Below are 6,000 nucleotides of genomic sequence, written 5' to 3'. Positions count from 1 at the left end.
TCTAATAGAGACATACAAGATGATCAGAGAATTAGGCAAGGTGGACAGTGAGAGCCTTTTTCCTCGGACGATGAGGTCTCGCACAAGGGGACATAGCTTTAAATTGAGGGGTGATAGATAAGGAACAGAAATCAGAGGAGGATTTTTTACTCAGAGCGTAGTAAGGGTGTGGAATGCCCTGCCTGCAGCGGTCGTGGACTCACCATCATTAAGGACATTTCAATGGTCATTGGATAAACATATGGATGAAAATGGAATTGTATAGGTTAGGTGGGCTTTAGATTGGTTCCACATGTCGGTGCAACATCAAGAGCCTGTACTGCGCTGTCATGCTTTATATTCTATATGAGAGGCATGGATAGGATTATACAGAAAGGTCTTTTCCCTGGGTTGGGGGAGAACTAGAGGGCATAGGTTTAAGATGAGAGCGGAAAGATTTAAAAGGGATGTAAGGGGCAACTTTTTCACACAAACGATAGCTCGTGTATGGAATGAGCTGCCAGAGGAAATGGTGGAGGCTGGTACAATTACAACATTTAAAAGGCATCTGGATGGGTATATGAATCGGAAGGGTTTGGAGGGATATGGGCTATGTGCTGACAATGGGACTAGATTAATTTAGGTTATCTGGTCAGCATGGACATGTTAGACCAAAGCGTTTGTTTCCGTTGTACATCTCTATGACTCTATATGCAAGAAAGAACATACTTGCATTGGACACAATTAGGCAAAAGTTCAGTAGATTTAGTTTTGGAATGAGATGGTTATGGTGCAATGTAATTGAGTCAATGATGTCTGTAGTGTAGAAGAATAACTGGTGAAACACAGAAAATCTGAAAGGATTTGTCAGGGTAGAAAGAGCTTGTTACTCTTTCTGAAGAGTCACTACCATTTGGATAAAGAAATTCCTCCTCATCTCGGGTCTACATGGCTTACCTCTTATTCTGAGACTGTGTCACTTGGGTTTTGACAACACCCATCACAGATCATCCTTCCTGCATTTATCCTATTGAATCCTCCATGGACAATCTCCCCATTTAAGAAATCAATTGCATTTCTGTTTTTGTTAACAAGATGAATAACTTTATATCATTGCACATTATGGTCCATCTTCCATGTTTCTGTCCACTCATCTAAACTATCTAAATCCCCTCAAAACATATTTGCATGCACATCACAACTTAGTTTTGTGTCATCAGCAAATATGGAAATGCTACAAAAAATTTAAACAGATTGTGAATGACTGAAGACCTGCTGTATTATGTCTCGCGGTTGTTATGTAATATTCCTTTATGAAAAATGCTTGTTTTACCATCACCACTACAGAGCATGTGACTTGAGAATATAAAGGTCTCAGACTCCATTTTAACTGGGGTCACCTGAAGCATGAAATACTGATGGAAGCGTGCTGCTGTTTACAACAAAACAGCTTAATGTTAATCAGACACTGGGGTCTCTGTGTCTATGATTGTAATGTATAAACATGCCAGGAGATAGTTTTGAATCATTCAATACTACATTACCTGTGTCTAGTTCTTATTCTGGATAAGTTAATATAATCATTGAATTGTTACAGTGCAAAAGGATGTCATTTAGCACATTGTGCTTCCACTGGTATTCCCTCACCAAGAGCAAGTATCCTGCTAGAAGTAAAAGCCAACAATATGATTACTGATCATAGAAAGAGATCAGGCCCGAGCAGGGATCCTCGTGGTACTGACTAATCACAGCCTGTAATTTGAGAATTAGCTATTTAGTTTTACTCTGTTTTCTGATCATTTATTGAAAGGCCATCTGAGGTGGTATGACAAAAGTGCATGTGCACAAATGTAGCCCTGCAATGTAATAGAACATAGAACAGTACAGCACAGAACAGGCCCTTCAGCCCATGATGTTGTACCGACCATTGATCCTCATGTAAGGTAAACCTAATGTACAAACCCTTAAATTTCTGTGACCATATGCATGCCCAGCAGTCTCTTAAATAACCCCAGTGACTTCACTTCCACAACTGCTGCTGGCAATGCATTCCATGCTCTCACAACTCTCTGCGTAAAGAACCCGCCTCTGATATCCCCTCTATACTTTCCGTCAAACAGCTTAAAACTATGACCCCTTGTGTTAACAATTTCTGCCCTGGGAAAACGTCTCTGGCTATCAACTCTATCTGTGCCTCTCATTGTCTTGTACACCTCAATTAGATCCCCTCTCTTCCTTCTTTTTTCCAATGAAAAAAATCCGAGCTCAGCCAATCTCTCTTCATTAGATAAGCTCTCCATCCCAGGCAGCATCCTGGTAAACCTCCTCTGAACCCTCTCCAAAGCATCCACATCTTTCCTATAATAGGACAACCAGAACTGGACACAGTATTCTAACCAAAGTTTTATAGAGCTGCAACAAGATCTCACGGCTCTTAAACTCAATCCCCCTGTTAATGAAAGCCAAAACACCGTATGCTTTCTTAACAACCCTGTCCACTTGGGTGGCAATTTTAAGGGATCTATGTACCTGCACACCAAGATCCCGCTGTTCCTCCACATTGCCAAGAATCCTGTCTTTAATCCTGTACTCAACTTTCAAGTTCGACCTTCCAAAATGCATCAATTCGCATTTATCCAGGTTGAACTCCACCTGCCACCCCATAGCCCATCTCTGCATCCTGTCAATATCACACTGCAGCCTGCAACAGTCCTCTATACTGTCAACGGCACTTCCAACCTCTGTGTCGTCTGCAAACTTGCTAACCTATCCTTCAATCCCCTCATCCAAGTCATTAATAAAAATTACAAAGTGTAGAGGCCCAAGAACAGAGCCCTGTTCACAATATCATAATATCATCACAAAATTCCAGCAGCTGCCTGGAACAAAGGTGGCACTGTATCATTATAGGCAGGCTGGAGATAAACACCTGAATGTCAACATCTCATCACAGAAATAAACTCACACTTTGCTTCCTGTTCTCTCTACTCATCCAGCTTGCACGTCAGGACTTGCAGTCTCCAAAGTAACAACTCTATGTATTCATGAAGAATGTGTTGTAGCACGGTTGCAATTATTGTCAAAACATTTGAAATCAACAACCCTGAATTTGGAGGTTAAAAAATGCAGCGGTTTACTGACACCAGAACATGCCTGCCACTCTCACAAAAACACACATGCACATTAAAGGATGCGGCCGTAAATGGGCTGTTTCTGTTCTCCTCCAACCAGACCCACCAATTCTCTGTCCACAGTCCCCACAAGGCAAGAGGATTGCAGATGCTGGAAATGAGAGTCTAGATTAGAATGGTGCTGGAAAAGCACAGCAGGTCAGGCAACATCCCAGGAGCAGGAAAATCGCCATTTCGGGCAAAAGCTCTTCATCAGGAATGAATCGAAACGTCGATTTTTCTGCTCCTTGGATGCTGCCTGACCTGCTGTGCTTTGCTAGCATCACTGTAATCTACACTCTTCACAAGCTCTGTCCATTTTCTGTCCACTCTCTCCAACCCTGTCCTCTGCCCTCTCTGCACCCTAGGCCCATCTATTCTCGGGCCCCCATCCCAATCCTCTCACCCCTTCATCACCCTCCAGCTTCAGAGTCATACCAGATTCAAAATGCTGATTCTATTTTTCTCTCCCTAAAAGTCTGCCAGACTAGCCGAGTTTCTCCAGCATTCTCTGCAGGTATTTCAGATTTCCAGCATCCTCAGTATTTTGCAGTTTTGTTGGTGAGGGTAGAGTAGACAAATAGTTTCCCCAATGTTGTCAAATAGTAAACCTAACAAAGCACCCTTCCACAGGGCTGGAACTAATAGAAGGTTGAAATAAATTTGGAAAGTTTTAGAATCATCACCTGCAGTATTCATGATGTTCTTCAATCCTTGCAGTGGCCATGGATCTCAGAATACTTCTGTTTTTTTAATTTAGTCACAGGATGAGGGGGTTGCTGGCTAGGCCAGCATTTATTGCCCATCCCTACAGTTAACCACATTGCTCTGAGTACTAGTGGATACTGTAATTGCACTAGCAGATACTGTGTGCTCCTACATATGGGTTAGGTACAAATGTTGCTGTTGAGAGGCAAGTAGACAGCAACCAGTCCTTTCAGCTCCATCCACCTAGAAGCAGTTCAAAGAAGAGATGCTCAATACATATCAGGAGTTGAAATTGAGGAGCATCCCTTCAAAATCAGGGAAAAGGTGTAACCTCTTACGTTAATGGGAATATGAAAGCTGGCTTCAGCCAGGCCACAGGAGTTACAGGTGGCATTGAAATTAGTTAGAAACATTTGCACAGCCCCTCAGATCTCTACTGGTCAGACTGTGGAGTAAGGTGGTCTCCGTCCACACCCGGATTTCAGCCCTGTCACAACAGGGCTGAGAGAACAGACACTGTCTAGCTTGCTGAAAGGATTAAAAGTCATTTCTGAAAGATTGTGAGGGGCAAATTCTGAATTATAATCCTGTTCTCTCCCCATATCCCTTAGACTTTTAGTATTTAAATATTTATCTACCTCTTTCTTGAATATATTCAAGTAACTTGGTCTTCACAGCCTTCTGTGAGAGAGAATTCCACAGGCTCATTACTAGAGTAACTGTCTCAGTCCTAAACTGTTTATCTCATATCTAGGTACTGTAACTGCTCTCGATTCCCCAACCAAGGAAACATCCTCCCTGGATTTAGTTTGTCCAGTCCTGTTAGATGATTAGATTTGATGAGGTTCCCTACAGTGTGGAAACAGGCCCTTTGGCCCAACAAGTCCACACCGACCCTCCGAAGAGCAAGCCACCCAGACCCATTCTGGTACATTTACCCCTGACTAATGCATCTAACACTATGGGTAATTTAGCATGGCCAATTCACCTAACCTGCGCATCTTTGGGAGGAAACTGGAGCTGTGAGGCAGCAGTGCTAACTACTGAGCCACCGTGCCATCCAATTTGATACATTTCAATCTGATCCCCTCTCATCCTTCTTAACTCCATTGAATACAAGCCCAGTCTCTCCTCGTAGGATGGTTCTACCATCATCAAAATTAACCTAGTGGCCCTGTGCTACATTCACTCTATGGCAACTATATTTTTTCTTCGATAGGGAGACCAAAGCCGTTTGCAGATACAATGCCCTGAATAACTGCAGTAAAACCTTTCCTACTTCTGAACTCAAATCCTCTTGCAATGAAGGCCAATACATCTTGCTTGTTGTACCTGCCTATCCACTTTCATTGACTGGTGTATAAAGACAGTCTTCATACATCCCTATTACCCAACACATCACCAATTAAATAATGCCATTTAGTTTTTCACACCTAAATGTATAACTTTCAGCCATGTTGTACAGGATCTGCCATGAGTTTGACCACTGACACAACCTATCTAAATCACCTTGAAGCCTCCTTGTGCCTTCTCACATTCCTGCCCAGTAGTTTCGTCACCCTCATCTAGATCATTTCCATAGAAAGTGAATAGCTGGGGCCCAAATATTGATTATTTTGCTACCTCACTCGTCACTGTTATCCACCCTGAAAAAGGCTAATTTATTCCTACTCTATGTTTCCTGTCAATCAATTTTCAATCCATACCTCCATATTAACTTAAGAGACCTGCACTATTTTTCTTTATCTTTCTTCTTTTTTTGATGGAACTGTGAGCTGAGATTAAGATTCCTTGAGCTATGAACAGTTGTGTGTTTTAAGAGAGAAATAAACAAATGCAGGCGTTTGCTGGTGGTGACTGACCATGAAGATAATGCAACTTAACTACAGATACAAGGAATACTGTGCATGATTTGGTACTGAGTGTTGCTACTTCCAGGGCTGGTTAGATGTTAAGTTGGTCAATCAATGTTAACCAGCACCCACAGAGATTATTAAAAAAAAGAGAAAACCAATTCTGATTGGTTTTATGATGTGTAGAGTGATTTCGAAAGCTGCAGTACTGTTGTGTTTAATTCTCTCTAATTTTATATCCTGTTAATGAATTGTTGAATGCTCTGAGTAAAGAATCAATTATGGAAGCC

This window comes from Hemiscyllium ocellatum, chromosome 13 (assembly GCF_020745735.1).
Source record: "Hemiscyllium ocellatum isolate sHemOce1 chromosome 13, sHemOce1.pat.X.cur, whole genome shotgun sequence".
Taxonomy (NCBI): domain Eukaryota; kingdom Metazoa; phylum Chordata; class Chondrichthyes; order Orectolobiformes; family Hemiscylliidae; genus Hemiscyllium; species Hemiscyllium ocellatum.
The sequence above is the reverse complement of the archived record's forward strand: the minus strand, read 5'-3'. Positions refer to the sequence as shown.